At 44.6% G+C, this 25,717-nt stretch overlaps 1 protein-coding gene across 2 annotated transcripts in view; it reads left to right on the forward strand.

Moving 5' to 3' along the window:
* The first annotated feature begins 2,306 nt into the window (after window positions 1-2,306).
* Window positions 2,307-25,717, forward strand: part of IL1RAP (interleukin 1 receptor accessory protein) — a 302,078-nt gene continuing 278,667 nt past the window's right edge. The window contains exon 1 of one of the 2 annotated variants that reach the window (XM_089680156.1): window positions 2,307-2,479. The gene's annotated coding sequence lies outside the window, so the exon portion shown is untranslated. The remainder of the gene's footprint in view (window positions 2,480-25,717) is intronic. The other variant, XM_089680155.1, reaches the window with a different exon arrangement.

Raw genomic sequence — 25,717 nt, forward strand, 5'->3', positions numbered from 1 at the left:
CTACAGGGTGGATGTCCTGTGCAAAATCTCATATATAAACGTGCTTTTGCACTCCTGCCATAGGGGGCGCGCACTCCACTTCTGTTGTGATTGGACACAGCAGAAGCCTAACAACAGGTGCTGGCCAATGGATGAACACCGGCATCCATCGATTGTTGGGGAAAAAAAATGACCGTATTTTCCGGCGTATAAGACGACTTTTTACCCCTTGAAAATCTTCTCAAAAGTCGGGGGTCGTCTTATACGCCGGTAACAGCATGCTGACACTTTTTAGGGGGGCAGCGCGGTGCCGCCGCCCCCCCCCCCCCTTCCAACAGAAGGGAAACTAAGTACAGGGGTGGGCAGGGGCTGCTGTCTCTTACCTGGCTCCGGTCCCACGATGATCCGGTCCAGGAAGCGCGGCTGCTCCTTCCTTCGGTTCGTCCACTGGATGTTCGCGTGGCTGCTCGGCTCCGCCTTCTCACCGGTGATTGGCCGCCAGAACTGTAGCTCAGGAAAGGCACACAGGCGGCCAATCACCGGCGAGGAGGCGGAGCTGAGCGGCCCCGCGAAAATCGAGTGGAGATGCAGGTAAGTGTGCCGTGCTTAGGTGCTGCTGCAACCACATATGCTGGCTGCAGCAGCACCATACTGGAACAAGGGTCAGCAAGTGTCAGTGGGAGGAATAGTGCCCCATCGTTGGTGTCACTGATACCAATGATGGGGCATTATTCCTCCCACTGACACCAACGATGGGGCACTTTTCCTCCCCCCCACTGACACCAACGATGGGGCACTATTCCTCCCCCCCCAACTGACACCAACGATTGGGCACTATTCCTCCCCCCCACTGACACCAACGATGGGGCACTATTCCACCCCCCACTGACACCAATGATGGGGCACTATTCCACCCCCCACTGACACCAATGATGGGGCACTATTCCTCCCCCCCACTGACACCAAGGATGGGGCACTATTCCCCCCCCCCCACTGACACCAATGATGGGATACTATTCCTCCCACTGACACCAAAGATGGGGCACTATTCCACTGACACCAATGATGGGGTGCTATTCCCTCCAATGATACTAATGATGGGGTGCTATTCCTGCCACTGATACCAATGATGGGGCGCTATTCCTCCCACTGACACCAGTGATGGGACGCTATTCCTTCCACTGACACCAATGATGGGGCGCTATTCCTGCCACTGATACTAATGATGGGGCACTATTCCTCCCACTGACACCAATGATGTGGCACTATTCCTGCCACTGACACTAATGATGGGGCACGATTCCTCCCACTGAGACCAATGATGGGGCACTATTCCTCCCACTGACACCAATGATGGGGCACTATTCCTCCCACTGACACCAATGATGTGGCACTATTCCTCCCACTGACACCAATGATGGGGCACTATTCCTCCCACTGACACCAATGATGGGGCACTATTCCTCCCACTGACACCAATGATGGGGCACTATTCCTCCCACTGACACCAATGATGGGGCACTATTCCTCCCACTGACACCAATGATGGGGCACTATTCATCCCACTGACACCAATGATGGGGCACTATTCTTCCCACTGACACCAATGATGGGGCACTATTCCTCCCACTGACACCAATGATGGGGCACTATTCCTCCCACTGACACCAATGATGGGGCACTATTCCTCCCACTGACACCAATGATGGGGCACTATTCTTCCCACTGACACCAATGATGGGGCACTATTCCTCCCACTGACACCAATGATGAGGCACTATTCCCCCCACTGACACCAATGATGGGGCACTATTCCTCCCACTGACACCAATGATGGGACACTATTCCCCCCACTGACACCAATGATGGGGCACTATTCCTCCCACTGACACCAATGATGGGGCACGATTCTTCCCACTGGTGTGCACTGGAAGAGGGGTAGTCTTATACGGCGAGTATAGCCCAAACACTACATTTTAAACAGGAAAAGTAGGGGGTCGTCTTATACGCCGGAAAATACGGTACATAAATTTCATTCATGTAAAGTGTCTCATGACTGCGCAATTGTCAGTTAAAATAACACAGCGCCGTATCGCAAAAAAATGGCCTGGTCATGAAGGGGATAAATCTGAAGTGGAAAACCACAGTTTAGTGTCACTTGAATGTTGAAGGGGCTGGAAGTAATTGCAACTCCTCTTCTACGGCTCTTCTCCCCGGCTGTCCTGATCTCCGACGTTCAGCAGTCAGCGGCGCACATGGACGAGCAGGGAGCGCGCACGCGTAGAGGGATGCCGGGGATGCGGAGCTGGGCGTAGCCGGGGATCCGGGGGAGGTGCTGCAGGAGCGGGCAGAGAAGAGACAAGCGAGGCAGAGTAAAGTGTCATGGAAAGTGTCTGGGGGACCGGCGGCGGGGCTGCCACTGCCATGTGTGTCCTATGGAGGGGAGCAGAGGAGCTTCCCTGAGCCGGACTGTGTGCTAGAGACCTGGACAGGACGGCAGGTGAGACAGCCACTCTGTGTATGTGTGTGGTCAGTCTGTGCGCTGTACATGTGTGTGGTCAGTCTGTGCGCTGTACATGTGTGTGGTCAGTCAGGCTGTGTGTACATGTGTAGGATGGAGAAGTTCCTGATCTCTGGATGACATTCCATCCACTTTCTTCCTTCATAAACCAGGCTGCCTGTGTACTCTCCACTCCTCATACCTGGACAGTGCTGTGATTGAATGACATGACAACTTCTAATGACTAGACCCTCAAATGTGGCACCTTGGCTGGACCAGTGTCTGCCAATGTCAAGTCAGAATTGGGAATTGTGGGATGAGGAATCAGAAGGTACATCAATAATAATAGTAATGTGGACACCCCTCATTTCCCTATACCTGCACATCGACATGACCATACAAACCTATTTACGATCATCGCGGCTAATGACTCAACTTTGACATCTGATGTCCAAATCTTCCCTCTGTTTATATTACATCAGGGGTGTCATCTGTCTGAGCAAAATGCATGGGACCATCAAAACAAATCGGTTATCTTCTACTGTTAACGGGGATTGCTGTGATGGACTGCTCCGTTGCACTGCGTCCTTAAATGTCTCCAATTTGGCATTGCTGACTTTATTGATAAAAAAGTGCTTGTGTATGATTGGGGGGGGGGGGGGGGGGGTTATTCACATCATACGCTCTTAAATACATATACAAGAAAAATGAATTTATTTCAAGAAACCTAGTTTACACCATCACACGTGCATTTAAAAAAAAAAAAAAAAGCATGCTGCATTTTTTGTGTTGGAACGCACCACAAACGCATCTACAAAAATGTACTGCATATACATTACGGTGCACACTGGACACAGGGATTGAGGTGTGAATGAGCCCCTAACCCCTGCTCTTAAATGCCTTCTCTATGCTTTGCATTTGCATCTATGAATCGTATCCATTTGTTTAGAGCTGACTTTTCCCCCAACATGCTAGAGAGAACATTGGGACCATTCACATCAGTCCTTGTCCCTGAACAGGGGTACTGTCTCATTTCTCTACCACGGACATTTCCCTACGGCTGTGATGTGACAAGTTTTAGTGTCCCTGGGTTTTTGTGTTCTCCTAGCATTTGTAAAGGATCGGGAATAACTGGGATGATGTGAAGCAGTGTTAATGATTGCTTTTTCCGTGCATCACTTTTATTCCTCTATAGAAGCGAACGTCCAGTAAACGCATCTCCTATACATTTCACATGGAAGCTTTATCTCCTTGCTGCTGCTGCTTTCTTAGTCAGCTTTTGAATGGAGTAAACCGCTTTCCTTCCTCCTTGTTTTTGTCAGTATTGGAATACTGCTGAATATGTAAGCTTTCCAGAGAGAGACCGTCGTATCGGCGTTCCTTTCACTCATTAGAAAGCTCAGAAAAACTCAGCATGCTTTATGCCAGTGTCAGCTAGCTGCTAGGTTATAGGGGCTTCACCTCATTGCTGCTTTGGTTCTGATCAATGTGCGATTCAACCAAAATGATCAGATCTGCCAACTATTGAATAGCCATAACTTCTCTTCTGATCGGTTTTAGACTCAATTTTAATCAGATACAATCAAACTGAGCTGATTGGCCAGGGCAGAATAATATCAATTCATTTAGCATCAGTTGGCAGCAATGAGATACTTTGTTCATAAAAATTATTGTATTTTGATCAATCAGATTACATGGTGCAAAGAGATGTGAATGACATCTTGCAATTCTGATAAGGTACGATCCAATCTTACAGTGATTGTAGAGGTAGATTTTTATTTTTTCATTAAATAACAAACATGTCTATACTTACCTGCTCTGTGCAGTGGTTTTGCACAGATCAGCCCAGCAAAAGCAGTTTGCTATGGGGGTGCCCGAGCCACTGCTCTGTGTGTCCATTGATAAACAGCCATGTCTAAGCCCCAATCTCTCTCCTCATTGGCTCACTGACTGTGATTGACAGTAGCAGGAGCCAATGGCTCCCACTGCTGTGTCTCACCATTGAGGAGGGAGAGACTCTTGTGCACGTCGCTGAATTGCGATGGGGCTCAACTAAGTATTAGGGGACTGCTGTACACAGAAGGGTTTTTACCTTCATGCATAGAATTTATTTATTTCAGGTACTTGTATAGCGCCATCAATTTAAGCAGCGCTGTACACATATATTTTGTACATTCACATCAGTCCCTAACCCTCAAGGGGTGTACAATCTAAGGTCCCTAACTTACATTCATACATACACATATTAGGGCCAATTTAGACAGGATCCAATTAACCTACCAGCATGTCTTTGGAGTGTGGGAGAAAACCAGAGAGGAAACCCACATAGGCACAGGGAGAACATGCAAACTCCAGGCAGGAGGTGCCGTGGCTGGGATTCGAACAAATGACCCTAGTACTGCCAGGCGAAAGTGCTAACCATTTAGCCACTGTGCAGCCACTGAATGCAGAAGGTAAAAAACCTTGAGTGCCAGTTCACACTACATGCGTTTTCAGTTGCTTTTTTTTTTCTGCACCCAAAATGCACAGAAAGTAGTTGATATGGTTGTCAATGTCATAGTTCTCATCAGTGCTTGTAGTTCCAGTTACAGAAACAAAAGTAGAACAGACTGCATTATTCCAGCAAAGAAATGTACTGGAACACAGTAAAACACACCAAAATGCACTGGAATGCTCATGTCCCTATTTAAATTGAAAAAAAGAGGGGAAAAAATGCACCAGAATGCGCCAAAAACGCGCATGCGGAACAACATCCGGAACGCATCTGGACTTCGTTTCTATAGTGTGAACCGGTCCTTAGTCTTTACAACCACACTTCCTGTGTGTGGCATGTTGATCAAATGGGTTGTTTACTGTAGATCAATTATTCCTATCAAAAGAGATTGATTAGAAAGAAAAGTGATCCCTTGTCAGTGTCTTTTATAGCCACCATTAGGTCTAGGACATACTGCCAATATATTTATATATTTTTTTCTTGTTTGTAAACGCCAGTCTAAAGAGCATCGCATTCAGGAAATGTTTACAAAAACAGTTCCTGTATTTAAAATACATCAAGCAACTTTTCTGAAACCCTAAGGCCCCTTCACATGGAGCTGCACCCATTCTGATCAGCAGGGAAAGTTTGAGCAGATCCCCTGCTGATGGGAGCTGAATGGGAATAATGTCACATCCTTGCCTTCACAGTTTATACAAAGACGACACAGGTTGACCCTGCTGAGACAGACAGACAGACATCTCTGTCCTTTTACATCAGGCTACCTCCAATCCGATGCGCTAGAATAGGAAAGGACTCGGTCCTTTTTCATTTTTTTACCAGACCTGATTGGATATGGAAGTTGGCAGGTCCGTTTACATCTGTCTGTCCATTGGACTCCATGGACCTTTCAATCAGATCCACCTGAAAAACTGTCAGATGGCCCTGCTTGTAACACCCATGTGGAAGAGGCCTAAGGCTTCTTTCACATGGGTGGCAGGTGGGCAATAAAGACAGGCAGCTGAGTCGCCTCCCAGCCACCCACATTGTCCAATTTATAGTTAGAGGAACCTATTCACATGCCACAGCAAGTCAGTGGGGTAAGCCACAACCATGAGCTAAACGATTGGCTAACAATTGTGATGCATTAACCCCACTATAGATTATTAAAAAAATATATATTTTTATCGCTTTTCAGCTGCCCTTTGAAAAGCGATATTCCAGGGATTGCTTTTCAGAGCATGAGCTAGTGTGAACCTAGCCTTATGCTAGCCATATAAGCTTCAATAAACTATCCGGTTTTTTTTTTCCGATCGGTCTCTCCAGGATAATAATTTATCTGTTCGATGGATATGGCGCACACTGGGAACTTGATTGTTATTAATAGTTGGAAGTTACAATCGTAAGTTATTATTCTCATCTCTGTTTTCAATATGCTATCTCATAATCTGATCAGTTTGCCCCAGCCTAGTGACCTACTTGTTTAATTGGCAATTCTATAGTTTGGATCAAATCGCACATAATAAAATCAAATCATGTATGGCCATCATGGGTCATTTCAGATGCGTCTGTTCTAATCTTCTGGACATATCTCCTGGTGAATCACAGCACAACAAAACAAATGTCTCTTTTGTTACATCCGTACCTCTTCGGGTTTTACCTCAAGCCTGAAAGTGGATCTATGTTAGGTTGGTCCATTGGCAGGTGGTTGTAAACAGACATGCATTTGTTTACATCCTTTTACCTCCGATCCACCGGAAAAAAATGACAGGTGGATTTAATCAGAATGCTCGACGGAAAGGACTCTGAGCACATTATAACTTGAGTTTGTAAATGCATATCTCAGTAGCGATGCTGGCTTGAGGATATGCATCCGTAGATGCGGACAGATTGGCTCCAAGGCTGTTCGTCCATCCCTGTGTGCATGTAAAAAATGCTTGGATGTGTGGTTACCAGCATAAAGTCTGTTATTGATTTGTACAGGGGACTATGCAACACCTTTCACTTCCAAGCGCAGAGATGCATGTTTTTGTTTTCTTATGGGCCTTTGTGAATGAGCCCTTAGGCTATATATAAACTTGTCTTCTGCGTCTGGTTTATTTAAGTGCAGGAGAAATTATCCAAACTTTGCTTCCCAGATCAAGTTTGCCTTTGTTTTAATGTACTTTTTCATAAAAGGTTACCTTCTGACAACATCTGGAAGTAGTTTAATGTACACTTTACACTGACCCCCTCCCCTCCATATACACTCACCCACACACAATCTAAAAACAAAGCTTCATGGCACTCTTCTTTACCCATTGCATTTGAGTTTGTGGTTCTTCACACCTACTTCGGTCCTATGAGGGGCTTCCACTCTCCCTTTTTAATTTTATTTTTTAGTATTCATTTATTTATTTGCTGGAGAATGTCATAGGGAGACACTGAAGCATGCAAAGGTGGATAGACCCAAAACTCCCTGGTAGACAGCATCAGAATTAGGAATTTATGGCAGGAAGAGATTACTGTTTGATTATCCATGACCAACATATCGCTTTGGAATGGACAGAAATATTAACTCTACCAAGTATTATCTTATATGTTTCATAGTCCTTTATCAACTATATTGTATCTGTGTGTGCCAAGAGTGGATGCTTTCAGAGAACAGATGGCTTGGTGGTGTTTTATTCATTCTGAAGTCTAAACTGTTTATTTTGGTATATGCATGCATAGGAGGAGGAAACATGAGAAGGACCATGGCAATGAAAGGGTTAATGCTTGTATTAATAAAGTGATCTGTTTAGTACTGAGCATTGTTAGTTGCTTTCTCTGTCATTTACGATATATTTGTGGGGCGAGAGGCAGAATGTGCTAGAAGGAAAAAAAAAAGTTTTCGGGGGAAACCTGGGTCATTCATCAAAGGTTTTCTCTAGGCAGATGCTTCCAGCTCTGTTGCTTTCAGCTAAGCTGTCTTTTAAATGTGTAGAAACCCTCCCTGGAGGGCCATTTCCATACTACAGTTGTCAGGACACCTCCTTATGATTCTGTGATGGTCTCTGTCAAATGACAGTCAATCACAAACGCAGCATTATATCATCAGAAATAGCATTGCTGGATAGAATAGATGCTCGGACAATACCACATAGAAGCTGTAGTCCAAAGAAAAATTGCATCAGTTTCTAGTGGAAACTTGCTGTAGGAAAGCCATGTCTGCTGCTTGCTTAGGAAACCGGTTATGAAAAAATACAGGGACCACCATTCTGATCTCTTGTTGAAAATTATTGTTGACTTGCTGTTAAATTAACCAAGTATATTATTATACTACGTATGCAAATCAGAAAAGTTAGAAAACTATAAAAAGATTTTATCTACAGTAAATGCTTGCATCAGATCAGTGACTCCTGGTGTTAAAGCAGAAGGGTCAGACTTGACAGCCAGGAAGCTAGCATGTTAAAGTGGATCTTCACGTTTTATGACAAGTATGCTTCTTCCCATCTCTGCTACACAAATATCCTTTTTAACTCACTTTTTTATGAAAGGTTTCTGTCCTGCCTCCATCCTCCTTGAACACCTTGGTGAATGACATCAATGCCCCAGTGCCTCCTGGGATATGTGACATGCCTTTCCCAGGAGGTACCAGGAACACTGCACATCATTGCATTCAGTAGGAAGGAAGGAAGAGGCATCATATAGAGGATGCGTCTGAACCCAGAAGAGTCAGGAGCCTTCCGATGACATCACAAGGCAACTTCAACTTGGCAGTGCGGGACCGGAGTCCCAGCTGCAGAGAGGAGGATCTCAACAGGATAACACTAGATCCACTGGCTGGGTGAATATCTGATTTGAGGATGACTGAGCATCAGACAGTCAGGGAAAAAAAATAATAGGGGGTGAAGTTCCTCTTTAAAGATGTTCTGCAGTCAACTGTAAAAAGTCAGCATCTACAAAATCTATAGTCTTAAAAAACAGCCACTCACCTGTCCAGGTATCCAGTGCTGTCCTCACCCCAGTTGGTTTCTTTACCGGTCCCCGGCATCGGCATCTCAACTGTGGGCAGCTGGTTGTTACTGCACTGTGCTTTGTGAATGGTCTATGATGTGTCCCAGAAAACTGCAGGCATGATGGGGGGAGGAGAACTAGGCAATCTGAGTGACAAAACCAGGTTGCTCTGGATCAACTGATATAGGATTAGAACTTTTCTTTTTTTAAATGTTTGAACTGGATGGACTTTTTTTCTTTTTTTCAGCCAGACTAACTATATAACAATGTACCTGCTCCAACCCCCCCCCTCCACCATTTTGGGTGACGTTCCGCTTTCAAATAGACCTAGCTCCAGATATATTTTTAATGTTTAGTGTATGCATGCTAAATAAAGTTTAATATTTATGCTGGTCATATACGTCTCGAATTTAGGCCAATTCTGGCTGAATGAGACGCAATTCAAGCTGTGGGTTACCAGGTCAACACCACCCAGCTTGACATATTTAGATCAGAAAATCAAAGGAGTGGTAGGGAAATCCTTTGTTGAACAATGACTGCAGCCAATGAGATACAGTCACTGTTTGGGTACTCAGATGCCCACAAGAGCAGAATACAAAATCTACTGATTTCTCTCATACAGCATGCGGGGCTGAACAAGAGATATGTTAAAGTCTATGGCTAGCCCTAAACTCAACATACAGGTTACAGAATGACCATAGAATTGAAGTAATTGTAAAGGTTTTTATACCTTATCTGTATCCAATCAGGGAGGCCCCTACACTACCTAATTATTGGTAATCTAAAGGAGAAAGTACAGTCAAATTGTAATTGTGTTTGGTGAGCTTTACAGGTATTTATTACCTCTTAGGCCAACTTCACATGAGCAGACCAATGGGGTACGCCTGTCCATTTTTCAGGCGGACCCCATTGGTGCATCTATAGACTTCTATGGCCCGGCAGGTGTCAGCAGACAATAGATGGCATTCGATCTGATCCTGTACGCCAAAAATGGACGAATGGGGATCCATTCCCCGTCTGTCCAGTGGCTCCGATCGGATCAGATGAGAATTGGGTGGAAACAAGCAGGTGGTCTGTTTCCATCTGACCGTCACATTGAAATCAGCTGGCAGTGTCTGTGTCCAATCTTCAGCATCAGAGCGGACAGAGACCTTTCATCCGCCTGCTCAGCGGAGAGATCCCCTGCTGAGCAGGTAGATCACGCTGATGGATTCGCCCCATCTGAAATGGGCCTTGGGGTCAGTGTCAATTGGCTTTTTGTTTGCTTCTGAATTGCTTATCTCCCCATACAAGTCTGTGAGTGCAAAAGCAGCTTGAAGTAGGTGATATGTGGGCGAAACTGATGTCAAAAGCCCATCAACACTGGCTGTGACAAAGATTACAATGCTGCCCATGAGGATGCCTTATCTGCTGTTCTCCCCAGAAGGACAGCAGTGTCTTTGTTCAGGGATGACTCAAGTTGATCATCTGGACTGGCCTGAGATGCTGGCTCTGAGATGGCCCAGTTCATGAGTACTTGGTGCCTGTGCAGTTCTTGGCTTTGTTCTCAGTTGTCTCATACACATCGGTTTCATACTGTAGCCTCGCATCTGTTGATTTACTACAACGATACAATGTTTCAGCCTGATCACTGGAAGAAAAGAAACTGAAAAAAAAGAAGCTTCTTCCTGCTTACAGTGAAATGACGACATCTCCGCTCTAGACAGTCATCTGCCAGGAACTTAAAGTGGAACTTCACTCTCTCAATGAACATTGACTTTTTGTAATTCTAAGGCTGGCCATACATTATACAATTATCTTCCAATTTTCTGCCCAATTTCCTTTAGATTTACCTTCAACTGTGTAGTGCAAGGGCCTGCCTAATTGGATACAACTGAAAGTGTTGTTTAGGTTTGTCCTATTCTATGGTTTTTGGTAAATCTAAACCAAAAATCTCCAGATAATTGTATATGACCAGCCTTAGGCTGGCCATACATTATACAATTATCGCCCAATTTCCTTTAGATTTACCTTCAACTATATAGTGCAAGGGCCTGCCTAATTGGATACAACTGAAAGTGTTGTTTAGGTTTGTCCTATTCTATGGTTTTTGGTAAATCTAAACCAAAAATCTCCAGATAATTGTATATGACCAGCCTTAGGCTGGCCATACATTATACAATTATCGCCCAATTTCCTTTAGATTTACCTTCAACTATATAGTGCAAGGGCCTGCCTAATTGGATACAACTGAAAGTGTTGTTTAGGTTTGTCCTATTATATGGTTTTTGGTAAATCTAAACCAAAAATCTCCAGATAATTGTATAATGTATGGCCAGCCTTAGGCTCCATGCACACTGGTCATTTTAATAACGCGGGTAACATTAGCTGTGTAAAGTCACATTAAAATCTTGAGTTTGTTTAGCGCTTTTTGTATTGGCGTTTAGCTGAGTTTTGCATTTCTTGGCTTATTTTTTAGAGGTTTTTTTTTAGTAAAAAAAATGTCCAAAAAATGCTGGTTTGCCATGATTTACCGCATTTTGCATTTTCAGTGTTAGAGTGTTTGTTTTTACAGATAAAAAACTCCTCAAGAAACCCACTAGTTCTGGGGGTTTTTTTCCAGCCAAAAAATCGCCTCTGCCAAAAAACATTGATTAGTCTGTGTGCATGGACACATAAAATAACATGCTGGGGAGTTTACTGGCTGTAGAAAAATGTGAAAAGCCAAAAACAGCAGCTGTAAAAACATCCAGTGTGCATGAGGACTTATGCTGCTAGCATTAGTAAATAGATAAGAATGTTTATAAGTTACATGTTTTTTAAACTTCCTTTTTTTTTTCCATGTCTTTATTTACTTCTTGGTTTCTATGCCTTCAAAATGATGTAATACATCCCAGGAGTCTTCAGGAGGGGGGGGGGGGGTTTCTTAGCTACGCACACCCTCATACCTGAGCTAAGGGCAGATGGATTCCAGGAAGTAAATGCTACAAGAATCATCTTTCCCTTACTCAAGATGCCCATGGCCAGAAAAGCTAGGTGGTGTTTTTCAATGTGATTTCTCAGCAACATAAAGCATGGAGACATGGATGGATGGGGGAGTTTGCTCTGGATTATAAAAATGAATTTAATGGCGTTTTTGGTTTGTGGTGCTCAGATGCAGTGAAGTTCTGCTTTTACCACTTCAGTCCTGGGCACTTTTACCCCCTTCCTGCCTAGGCCAGTTTTCAGCTTTCAATGCTGTTGCACTTTGACTATTGTGTGGTCATGCAACACTGTACCCATATGACGTTATCATTTTTTTATACAAATTTTATACAGAACTTTCTTTAAGTGGTATTCTTCACCACTGCATTTTTTTTTTTTAAACAAATGAAAAAAGACTGAACATTTTGAAAACAAAACCAAGCCTTTTTCTTTGTTCCTGTTTTACAAATAAGTAATTTTTCTTCTTCACTGTTGGGCATTGATGAGGAGGCACGGATAGGCCACAGCTGATCGCATGGTAAAGGGCTGCTGTTATTGGCCCTTTGCAGTGATCTGTTATCGTCAGTGTCCAAAGGATACAGCGGTCACAGAGCATGCTTGAAGCGCACTCTAGACACAGACACCCTCCCAGAACAAGAGACCACACTGTAGCCATGTTTTGGGTATAGAGCAGTAATGAGGAGGTTAAAATGGTTGTAAAGCCTATTTTTTTTTTTTCTGTAAATAAATAATAAACATGTTAGGCTAACCTCTGTTGGGGTCTCCCTTACGCTTTCTGCTCCTGCTCACCTGTGTGTGTGCCCCCATAGCAAGTCGTGTGCTATGGGGGCAGATGTGCAGGCTTGCTCCTGAACCGGGCTGTATGTGTCCATAGCTAGTGGCTCCCACTGCTCTCGGAGCCTCCTGTGAGACTAGGAAGAGGGTAGAGAAGTGATTCAGCCAGTCTCATTGATCGAGAGAGGACTTGAGTAAGTGGTAAAACGTTTTTTACCTTAATGCGGGAAATGCATTAAGGTAAAAAGAAAAATTGTTCAGACCACTTTAAAGCCTAACTCTGGGATAAACTAACAAGAGGCATGTATATTCTTCCATGAATCTTGGTGTGCTTTGTGTATTTTTACCGAATCTATGCAGTAATCGAATGTAAAACTTTGCATCTGTGCAGGAGCTTCGTGTAATAATGACCAGTCACTGCTTCTACCCCCCTCCCTGTGCAGGGTGCTGGTCTTGTCTCCGCCCCTCTGGTAGTTTCCTGCAGGCAGCTTGTAGTAAGTGGAGCTGCTCAGCCCCTCCTACAACTTTGCTCTCTGCAAAAGCTATGTACGGCACAGTGATGTTGCTGCTACTTTTAGAAATTAATATCTGGTTTTGCAAAGTCATTTGGTGCATGCAAAGTGGATTTTTATCTGTTATGGCTATTGAGGAATATGTTTAAATGAGATTAGAGCTCAGCTTGATGGACAGATTTTCAATGACCACTTTAAGAAGAATTCCAGTCATCACATGTTATATATAGTTACATTGGTCCAGCTTGGACTAATGTAACTACTGTGTGTGATTGCCATACCTGGCTGATGCCACAGGAAGCCAGAAATCTCCGCTACTCCAGTGATCTCCATTTGCTTCCAGGTCTTGTGCTGTGCAGCCAGCCTGATGCTTTTGTGAACACAGGTGGTCAGCTGCTCAGTACAGGTGCCATTCAGAGAATGCTTTGCATTTCCTGAAAGCATGCAAAGGGTTCTCTGATTGGATGAGGTGGAGAGCGTGGCATCACTGCTCGCTTGTCATTAACCCCTTCACGCTGACGTAACACAAATATGTGGCCTCACAGAACTTTTTTCCATGGGGCCACATATTTGAGTACCTGTCTTTGTGCTGGTAGCACGTGGCACAGCGTGCTCCTAGCACATAGACCAGGGTGTCACTGAGAGCCCCGGGTCCCGTTCTAATGATGGGGACCTGGTACTCCTGATTCTGGGTCACATGATCACTGTGATAGCCTCTGGCTATCACAGTGATCATTCACTGTGAAGCCCACCTCCCTTTTTTTTTTTTTATTTTCTCTCTGAATGAAGGAGAGAGATACATTGTACAGCTGTTTGTATAAAAAAAAAAGTTATTATTAAAAAATAAAATAAAGAAAAAATACCCAGATCAAGGTTTGATCTAGTTCAGTGCCAGGGTTAGTATTTCGATCAACGGTCGGGGGTTTTTTTTTTTTTTTTTTAAATTGGTGTCAGTGTGTTTTAGGTAAACAAAAACAAAATGCGCACTATTGTTTCTGGGCTGTAGTACAGGCACAAACAGCAAATACACATATATGGTATCGCTGTGATCGTCGAGAGAATTTATTTTGGGTTGTTGGTGGTAGGTTATGGTAGTAACAAGAAATACACAGCTAAATTTAAAAAAAATTAAACTTTTTACTATTTTGGGCCAGTTTTCCTTTGATGATAATAATAATAAAAAAAAAACCAGGAGATATCCATTACAATTTATCACCAAATGAAAGCCCAATTTGTCCTGAAAAAAAGCAGTATAATCCACCTGGATGTACAAAGTAGTTGTGGTGATATGTACGGTTTTACTAACACATGTCAAAGTTGTAAAATTTACATGGGCTTAAAGATTTGTTTTACCCTTAGGCGTGACGGGGTTAAGTTGCATGTAGAGAGCTTGTGTAAATGAGCATTTGCAGACTACCTGGCATCTCCCCCAAACTCGGTGCCTAACAAACTCTGTGGCTTTGAAAAAAAATGGAGCCTATTTCTATACAGGTGCTGGAAAGTTTTCATGAACTCCAGTTGGACTACAGAGGGGCATCTGGAGTTTACATGGGCACTTTTCAATGGAGGTTGATGTTAGTGAATGTCTTATTCAGTTGTCTGCCTCTATCTGGCTCTGAAAAAATAGGTGTGCTACTGAACAGGCTCACTAAGAGCTCTTCTCCATTTCCTTTAGTCAGGACACAAGGGTGTGCTGTCATAAGGGCTGTAAAAGCCCATCCACATTTATCCTGGAGGAGATCAGCCATTTATCTAATAGCACACATGTTACATACTGTAGTTCCTAGAGTGCTGTGTAATCTGGAAAAGCACAAAGGCTTCAATGCAGTATTGCGCACTGTTGGAGTCTATGTATAGCCTTGCAGCCAGTATACCAATGCTGACTGAAAACCTATATTAGCATTACAAGGGGGAAGAAAAACATCTCTCCTCGATTACGCAGTCTGGAAATCTAGTACTTCTGCTGGAAGTGGGACTGACTTGTGTAAAAATAAATATATACATACAGTATATACAGTAGCAGCAAGAATTGTGGACACTTTTGGAAATTGTAATGGTTTAGGAAATGTTACTTTGTACCAAATGAAAATGTTTATCTGTCAATTTTAAAGGCAGTTTAATACTGAAAAACAGAACTCAAATCTACTGTATACAGTACAAAACAAGTTATGCTTGCTTTAGTCTAAAAAAGAAACCGTGAGGACCAGCCTTTTCTGACACCTTTTTGTTTATTGTAAAAATCAGCTTTTTTTTTTTTTTGCTAGAAAATTACTTAGAACCTCCAAACATTAAACACTCAGTGGCCACTTTATTAGGTCCACCTGTTCAATTGCTTAGTAACACAAATTGCTAATCAGCCAATCACATGGCAGCAACTCAATGCATTTATGCACCTAGACGTGCTGAAAACGACTTGCTGAAGTTCAAACTGTGCATCAGAATGGGGAAGAAAGGGGATTTAAGTGACCTTTTATGAGGCATTGTTGTTAGTGCCAGATGGACTGGTCAAGAACTGCTGATCTACTGGGATTTTCATGCACAGCCATCTCTAGGGTTTACAGAGAATAGTCCGAAAAAGAGAAAATATCCAGTGAGCGGCAATCGTTTGATAAAAATGCCTTGTTGAGGTCAGAGGAGAATGGGTAGACGGGTTTGAGATGATAGAAAGGCAACAGTAACTCAAATAACCACTTGTTACAAGCAAGGTATGCAGAAAAGCATCTCTTAACACACGTCAAACCTTGAAGCAGATAGGCTGCAGCAGCAGAAGTCCACACCGGGATGGATGTATATGTGTATGTATGTATGTGTGTGTATATATATATATATTTTTTTTTTTTTTTATGCTAATTTTTTGGAAAAAATACATTTTAATACACACCTACACAATATAATACCTAGGTTTAATTTTTTGGTAAGATATAAAAGATAGTGTTATGCCAAGTACATAGATACCTAACATGTAATGCTTTAAAATTGCAGGCATCATCCTGATATACCACTTGAAAGCTGCAATGTGAATATACGTTTTGTGGTCTTCAAGTGGTTAGGAAGCAGATGAAGGCCAATCACAGTCCTTGTTCTGGCAACCAATCAAATGGCAGTAACTGCAATAAATATTGTGAGAAGTTGAGGAACGTCAGTTTTGCTGTTCTGTAGCAGACTGTTAGCGGTGTAAGTGAAGCATAATTGTAGATTGTGTGAATATTGTTAGTATTTCTTTAAATGTAATATAGATAGATGTAATAGTAGATACTGTATTTACAGTGAAGGTTTCAAGTGCTATACTGGGATAATGCATGCAGCTACTTTAGAATTTTACATTTTACTATATTAATTTCTACTCCCCTTTTTTTTTTTTTATGAATACTTTTGGTGCTGACTTCCTTAAAGGAACCTTTTTGTCTTGCCGGCGTTTGCAGAAACTGCTGCCAAATATGAACCTCTCTGCTTATAAGGAACTTACAGGTGCATAATTGGCGAACAAAATCTATATTCCAGTTCTTCCCCTGAGACCAATTTGTTATTTCTCAGAGTACCACCACCTTGCATCTTACTCAAAATCAAGAAGATGAAACCATGAAGATGAAAACTGTCGATCACGGACTGTGCGCCAAAGACCTGTCTAGCTATTGTGTGACAATTATTGTACTCTGCAGGCAGTAAGCATATGACAGCAGCCAGAAGAGGTGTTTAGAGGTGAAAGCTTAGTGGTTGATTTTTGATAAAAAGACAACATTTGCACATGAACTACCATTTTGTTTAGTGTGCCTAGGCTGAATGTTTTTCGAGAAGTATCAGATTATGAATGTATTACTGTGTTTACATACTTGGGGAATTGAAAGGCGTGGACCTGTTCTCTTATTAGCCGGATTTTTGGATCCTCATTATATAGGAGACCAACACATTGTGTATATGTACAGTATATATAAAATGTCTGACAAGGAGAAGAAATCTAATTTTCACCTTTTAATAACCGAAGTTTAGCCAATAAAGAGGATCGTTTCCATTCTGAACTTTTTGAGATTCAGCAATCGCAGTTTTGGGTATTTTTTTTATACTGTATCACCTAAAGATATATTTATAGGTATTGTACCGATACTATAACAGGTAAAATGTGTGTTTTGCAAATTTCGGCTGTAAGAATTGGGCATTTGCCAGTAACAACTGCCTAGATTTTATATCTAGATCTCGTTTGTGCAATCGCTAATCCTCCTTACATTTCAAGTCTTGCCATTTTTCAAACAGAACAGATCAACACAGAATTAATATTTTATTCCCAGATGTGAGTGATGATTATTGAACTGTTAGCATTACACATATCATGGTTGGTTTGTCACAGCTTCAGTTAGTATCTCCCTAACAGATGGTAGGTGCTGTCATATTACTTTAACAGTAATGTTTTATCACACTGACAGAGTATGAGGCACTTGGTGCAAGATATTTGGTTTACAGTTTCATTTTTAATAATTTTTCAGCTAGAGCGGCCTGCAGTACATTGCAAATCAAACCTGGAGCGATTGATTACAGGGCTCTCTGGCAATGAAACGACTGAACCAAGAGACTTGGCCAAGGTCACTAAATGATTGTAGAGAGAAGTGCTGGAGAGAGAGGGTACTCCCCTATGCACTGTTATGTCTTGGGTGACCAAATGTGGAAATAATAGAGAAATCCTTTGTTATAGGCTTTTCAGGTAAACAGTTCTTCTCTGCGCAAGGACAAAGTGTTCATTCCAGCTTTGCGGCAACAAGTGTCACAGCATTGTGAGTAGAATATTAGTGCTAACTGCCATTGACATTTTATGGCTGGTTATTTTCAATATATACCCAGCTATTACACAGCCACTACCAGTCACTTGCTTGGCCATTCATTCCCAATCCGCTATCCAGGCAACTTGTGTTACTGCTCTTTCACCTGTCCGTTAAGGAGATGATGAGGCTTGGGGTTGAATTGCAGGAGAACTGTACTTGGGTGCACCCAGCTGGCATGGAAAGTCTTGGCATTAGCATTCTTTTAGCCTAAAGTGGTTGTAAACCTGAGAAATGAATACAGCATATGTATGCTTGTCTCAGTACAGATTACGAAGTGTATTTCTGTCTGCTGCTTCATATTTCTGCTATAGGCATGAGTGACTTTTGATGAGTTTTCCTGACACCAAGAAAAAAATGGTGACGAGGAAGGCACAGCCTGTGATTGACAGCCTCGGCGCTGTTCCTCTGTGCTGTGTGAAGGGGGGTGTGTCTCTTGCCTCCAGTCAGCTCTCAGAGCTTTCCTCACTGATGTAACGTCAGCTCCTTACCTCCTGCTTTTAAATCTGAGGCATCCTATGTAAATTCTGCACTTTGAATGGATGTAGAAGAAAGGCGGCAGGTGCAATTTATGTAGGATGATTTGTTTCTTCTGTGTATCATCTGAGGCCATTCACTTCACTAGGTATATGTAAGGGTTTACAACCACTTTTACCTTGTATCTCACTGGGACACCATTATTTTCAAATCTGCATACAGTTCACGCTAATTCAGGCCTGCACTGGCTTCCACCCAGCTGGTATGGTATGGTTTTAGCTCAACGCACCCTCGCACTGGGACAACATTATTTTCATGTATTTCACCCTAGTGCAGGCCAGCTGAAAAAACTCTCTGGCAACCAGGTCATTAAGACCTATTGGTGAAGCAGTATCCATAAACGTGTATTGGTTCTGCTGGTTTTGGTTATGTCCCACATAGCATTTGACTTTCCTGTCTGAGTCAGTTTGCCATGTATAACCAATCTGAGCTCCATTGTACATCAATGTGGGCATCTATTGTGTTGGAAGGACCAGCTCCTTGGTCTGTGATTGGTGAAGATGACAGTTCCTTGTTGGCCAAGTTGAACCTTGATGATGTTGGGAGGGAGAGTGTAAGGTTGGCAACGGGAGGCAGGGCACTGTGTGAAGGAAGAGGGGGGCAGAACACCAGTATGCTCTAGTATGAGTAGGTATGACATGTTCCTGTGGACCATGGAAGGTGCGTTGTGTCTGGGAGACACTTTTTCACCCGTGAGGCCAGTGTTAGATGTCACTTGTCCAGAATACACTTTGCACAGAGCAGGCTGAGGTAATCCTGTGAACGAGACTTGTGTCCTGTACTGTGGATGAAGGACTGATAGGGAATTGTCCTGTACTAGATAATATAGAGTGTCCCAGCAATGCTGTAACAGCACTGTGCACTGTGAATGTGCACTGAATTGCGGACGAGGGAGAACCATGCTCCACGCTCATACTGTGATGCTGGTGGCAACATACTTATATGCAGGATGGCAGGGATTGCTCAAAATGCTACTTTTCTGGCCAGGGTTTTGTGAACGCCTATAGGTATGTAATTGAAACAAAGCTCACTTTCTTTATACAGTATCAGTGTAAGGGACCGCCTGACGGTACCACTAGCACTCCACTGATTAGTCGCACCCAGGGCACGGAGTCTAAGCCCCAGAGTACTTGTTCACCAGAGCCCCTGATGGTGGGGATGGACTTGGAGTACCCTGAGACCAGGTCGTGGCCCCTGAGTACGCCTGTCAGTGGGAGGGGTATTCGCTCACGGGGAAGAGCCTGATGTGAGGAGGTCGGAAGACCCCGGTGGGATGGATGGATGGATGGATGAGCAGGTGCAAGGTCAGACAAGCCGGGTCGGTAACAGTGGGGACGGTGCGGTACAAAGCAGCGGGCAGAGAATAGTCGGGTCACACGCCAGGTCAGCAACAGGAGGTCAGATCTAGAAAGGGGCATCCAGGAGAGAGGTCAGGCAAGCCAGGGGTCAGGGTAGGAGAATGCAGCAAGGGTCAGGTCCAATCCGGGTCAGCAACTTACAGGAAACAGGATCACAGGTACAGGTATGCAGAAGAGACCAGAAGTCTATGTCAACCCAGGAAGGGTTGACATAGCCGTGGATGCGTCCATCAGCTTTGACCGTAGATCTGTCTGGAGGGCCAAGAAGTTCCCTGAGGATAGAATGGTATCGGGAGTTGGTTCTTCCTTGGGGTCCTCGAACATGCCTGACAGCGCGTCGGGTTTCGTGTTCTTGGACCCCGGTCTGTAGGTAATATGAAATGTGAACCTGGAGAAAAACAGTGCCCATCTTGCCTGGCGTGGGCGTAACCGCTTGGCAGTTCTCAGATACTCAAGGTTCTTATGGTCGGTGAAGATCAAAATAGGGTGTGTGGCACCTTCCAGCAAGTACCTCCATTCTTCTAGTGCCGTCTTGATGGCCAACAATTCACGATCGCCAATATCATAATTCTTCTCGGCTGGAGTAAGCTTCCTGGAAAAGAACGCTACAGGATGTAGAAGTTCTTTGGGGCCTCTCCGCTGGGACAGGATGGAGCCCACTGCGTTCTCGGACGCATCTACTTCCAAGATGTATGGCAGGGAAGCATCTGGATGGCCCAGAATGGGTGCCGTAGTAAACAGCTTCTTCAGGGCTTCAAAAGCTCCCTGGGCCTCCGGCGTCCATTGGAAACGGGTTCCAAGCTTGGTTAACTGAGTTATGGGGGAGACCAGACCCGAGAAGTTCCTAATGAATTTCCGATAGAAATTTGCGAACCCAACAAAACGCTGGACGCCCTTTTTATCCGTGGGCGCAGGCCAATCCAAAATTGCAGAGACCTTCTGAGGGTCCATTGCGACCCCCGTGGTGGAGATAATCAGACCCAAAAACGTGATGCTAGACTGCTCAAAGCTGCACTTGTCAGCCTTGGCATACAACCCATGCTGGCGCAACCTCTTTAATACTTTTGCCACGTGTATCCTATGATCCTTCAATGAGGGTGAAAAGATCAGTATGTCATCTAGGTATACGATTACAAAAATGTCGAGGTAATCCCTGAACACATCGTTCACGAAATGCTGAAATGTGGCTGGGGCATTGCACAGCCCAAATGGCATGACCAGGTATTCAAAGTGCCCAAACCGGGTACGGAATGCCGTCTTCCACTCGTCCCCCTCTCTTATGCGGACCAGGTTATAGGCCCCCCTCAGATCCAATTTAGTAAATATGGCTGCAGACTTCAGGCTCTGAAATAGCTCTGGAACCAGGGGCAAAGGGTAACGATTTTTAATCGTGACTTTGTTTAACTCACGATAATCGATGCAGGGTCTTAGTGATTTGTCTTTTTTCTCCACAAAGAAGATTCCCGCCCCTGCTTGTGACGTGGAGGGGCGGATGAATCCCTTTTGGAGACTATCCTCAATATATTCCTTCAGGGTCCCCAATTCACGTTCAGATAGGGGGAAAATCCGCCCAAAAGGAATCTCTGCCCCAGGCAACAGGTCGATGGGACAGTCATAGGGGCGGTGGGGGATCAGGGTCTCTGCCCCTGGCTTACTGAAAACGTCCAAGAAATCATGATATACTGCGGGAATAACCTGTTTAAGGTCTGAGTCCCCTTCAGAGCATAGCAGGACCTGGGGGGTTGCTGGGCCCGATGTGCGACAGTGTCCCTGACAGTATGGAGAAGGGAACTGTATAGAGCCAGTTTCCCAGTCAATCTGGGGGTTATGAGCCCACAACCAAGGGAGCCCCAGAATGACTGGGAAAAGGGGTGACGCAATGGCATCTAGGCGGAGGAACTCCTGGTGCTGATTGGCAATTGTGGTGGCGATAAGGGGGGTCTCCTGATTAACCATTCCAGATTTAATCTGGGAGCCATCTGCCAAAAATATGTTAAAACTCCTCTTTCTGGTTTGAAGGGGAATCCCCTGCCGGTGGGCGAAGTCTAAATCCAGAAAACAACTGCACGCTCCCGAGTCGACTATGGCTGTCACCTCCACAATCCTTTCTGGGAGCTGAAAGGAGAGGGGGACAACCAAGTACTGGAAGGGACTGATATTGCCAATAGAAAGGGAAGAAAAGGAGGTTGACTTACTCATTTTCAGACGGCAGGATCGCACCATATGACCGGCTTCGCCACAGTAAAGGCAGAGGTTCAGGGATCTTCTCCGCTGGTGTTCCTCGGGTGATAATTTAGGCCGAGCCAGACCCAGCTGCATTGGTTCCTGAGTGTCTCCGGACGGTGGGCTCTGAGTATTCCATCTGGCTAGTGGATCGGGCCCTTGGACCGGAGCCCATGCATTTCCGCGACCCTGACCGGACCTCTCACATCTGCGTTCCCGCAGTCTCCGGTCGATTTGAATTGTCAGCGTAATAAGGTCTTCTAAGGACTCGGGTACCCCTACTCGGGCCAGCTCGTCTTTCAGAGATTCCGAAAGACCCATACGGAACTGGTGTCGCAGAGCGACCTCGTTCCAGCGTGTGTCCCCCATCCAACGTCTAAATTCTGAGGCATACTCCTCCGCCGCCCTGCGGCCCTGTCTAAGCGTGTATAGCGTCGCTTCGGCGGAGGCTGCCCGCTGTGGGTCATCGTACAAGGTGGCCATTGCCCCAAAAAAGTCATTTACCGTCCCTAGGTGAGGGTCACGGTTTTCCCTTAACCGATGGGCCCAGTCCTGGGGTTCGTCCTGCAATAGGGAGATGATAAATCCCACCTTAACCGATTCAGTCACGAAGGTGCGGGGTTGTAACTCAAAAAATAGGAGGCATGAATCACGAAAAGACCGGAAGCGAGTGCGGTCTCCGCGAAAACGCTCCGGCAAGGGTACTCGGGGTTCTGCCATAGTAGGTGAAGCAGACACCCCCGTGGCCGGCTCAGCAGCCTTTCCAGCTGGAGGCGCAGAGTCAGATGCCTGTGGGGTAGGATCAGATACCGGGAGGGTCTGGAAGCGGTTTTCCAGATGCATGTACCTGTCCTGCAGGGCCGCTACACCCTGTGTCAGGGCCGACGGGTGCCTGCAAATCTCTTCCAGTGGGGCGGACCCTCCTCCAGGCTCAGTCATGGCCTTCTGGTACTGTAAGGGACCGCCTGACGGTACCACTAGCACTCCACTGATTAGTCACACCCAGGGCACAGAGTCTAAGCCCCAGAGTACTTGTTCACCAGAGCCCCTGATGGTGGGGATGGACTTGGAGTACCGTGAGACCAGGTCGTGGCCCCTGAGTATGCCTGTCAGTGGGAGGGGTATTCGCCAGAGGCTCCCACGGGGAAGAGCCTGATGTGAGGAGGTCGGAAGACCCCGGTGGGATGGATGAGCAAGTGCAAGGTCAGACAAGCTGGGTCGGTAACAGTGGGGACGGTGCGGTACAAAGCAGCGGGCAGAGAATAGTCGGGTCACACGCCAGGTCAGCAACAGGAGGTCAGATTTAGAAAGGGGCATCCAGGAGAGAGGTCAGGCAAGCCAGGTGTCAGGGTAGGAGAATGCAGCAAGGGTCAGGTCCAATCCGGGTCAGCAACTTACAGGAAACAGGATCACAGGTACAGGTATGCAGAAGAGACCAGAAGGCACTGAATGACAGCTCAGGGCCGTTTAAATATCGCGCCCTGCGCTGTCATTGGTGCCCGGCGCGCGACTGCGGTTCCTACTGCGCATGCGCAAGCCCGAATGCCGCGGTCGGCCAGGAACTGATGCCCGCGTCCCTGCCGAGAGCGGAGCACTGCGCCTGCGCCGGGACCAACGCCGCGAGGATCCCTGACAATCAGGTTTTGCAAACTGACTGCATTGTGATGTGTGTGTGTGTATATATGTATGTGTTTGTGTGTGTATATATATGTATGTGTGTGTGTGTGTGTGTGTGTGTGTATACATATGTGTGTGTGTGTGTGTGTGTGTGTGTATACATATGTATATGTGTGTGTGTGTGTGTGTGTGTAAATGCATATGTATGTGTGTGTGTGTATATATATGCATATGTATGTGTGTGTGTATATATATATGTATGTATGTGTATGTGTGTATATATATATATATATATATATATATATATATAAAATATAATCCTATCCTTTTAATTGTTGCTTAGATATGTATTGTTTAGCTACCTATGTAGTCATATGCAGGGTGGTTAGTGCTGGCTCCTTGAGAAAATCTTTACAAGCAGTGATAGACAAATACCCAGGAAGGGATGGAAATGGGAAAAACGTGCTCAAATGCACACATAGATTGATGACATGGGTATGTACAATAAAGAGATTATTAGTATGCTTTTTTCTTTTTGCCAGTAGTTGGTGAGTCAAGTGAAAATGCTGCTATGTAATTTTGGCTGTCTTGTTGTCAGGGCAGCAAAGAAAAAGACATGTTGGAGAGGGCCTATCGTTTTGTAGGAGAGACTGTCATGTTAGCAGAGCCATGTCGGAGCACGGGTTAGCTCCTCTGCAGCCCTGCATTCCTAGATTTGGCAATGATATCAGAGTGCATACTGGGCCAGTACAGGTTCCCTGCTCTACTCTGCTTGTATAATGAGCGTTCTATTTCTTTGGGGTAGCAGTGATGTTATGTATCACCCGGTCACTGATAAACTGAGAGAAGGCAGTACTATTACATGTGGCAGAACTGCTAACAACATTATACATATTATTATTATTTAATGTAGGTAACGGGTTAAGTTGTGTGAGAGTTGGTGTACACAATTGTAAAATGGAGCACTGAGCATAAATCCATGAAAATCAGTGCACAGAAGTTCTCAGCAAAACATAGGCTTCATGGTGTGTTATGTAGTGGTAATGTAGATAATGTCTGGTCACTCTGACACTGCATTCAATTTTATTGAAATTGCTCACCTTGGTGGTTCCCCAGCTAGGGATGATAAGTATGGAGCTGAGCCTTAAAGGATAAGTTCACCTTTTGGACAAAAATAATGAATGCACATATTTTTTTGCAGGTAAAAAAAATGTGCGTCTTTATTATTTTTGTCGAAAGGAGTCTCTAAATCATTGCACCAGCGATCAGTAGATTGATGCAATGCAGGTCTCCTGCAGACCTGGTGAACAAAAGCAAACAAGGGCGCACTCTCATCGTGCATTACCGTGGTACACCACGTATTTATTGAAAAAAACATATAGGTATATACTCACAAACCAAAAGAGAATTAAAAACAGAGCAGATGGTCCATGATGTCAGTCCAATGGAATACTGAACCCTTATAGGGATAGGCTAATGCGTTTCGGGAGACAAACTCCCTTCAGAGCTCTGCACGATGAGAGTGCGCCCTTGTTTGCTTTTGTTCACCAGTACCAAGATTTTCCGATCTTTGAAGGGCTGCACCTCAACGGTTTACATTCAGAATTCCCTCTAGTCTGCATGAAAATTTGAGCGCTGGTTTCGTTTGTTCTTTTGGATCTCCTGCAGACCTGTCAGAATATCTGCTTGCCATACAGGATGTACGGCCAAGCAGATATTTTGACAGGAAGCTTCAATGAACTACCACCGGGCTCCACAGCGCTGAGGTAGTTCATTGAAAACTACAAGCCGACAGCTGCTAAGGCTGCCCGTCAACTCACAAGAAAAAAATGGGATCTGAATACAGATTTGCTAATGGACACTGAAATTATCACTGGACACACTAGCTCTAGTTTGGCAGCACCCCACAAAACTGGGATACCCATTAGAAACGGGAAGAACCCACAATAGAGAAAATAGAGAATCCATAGAACTGGGACTCATTTACACTTACT

The sequence above is a fragment of the Staurois parvus genome, unplaced genomic scaffold (assembly GCF_062004578.1).
Source record: "Staurois parvus isolate SC_StPar_1 unplaced genomic scaffold, SC_StPar_1.0 ptg000235l, whole genome shotgun sequence".
NCBI classification, from domain to species: domain Eukaryota; kingdom Metazoa; phylum Chordata; class Amphibia; order Anura; family Ranidae; genus Staurois; species Staurois parvus.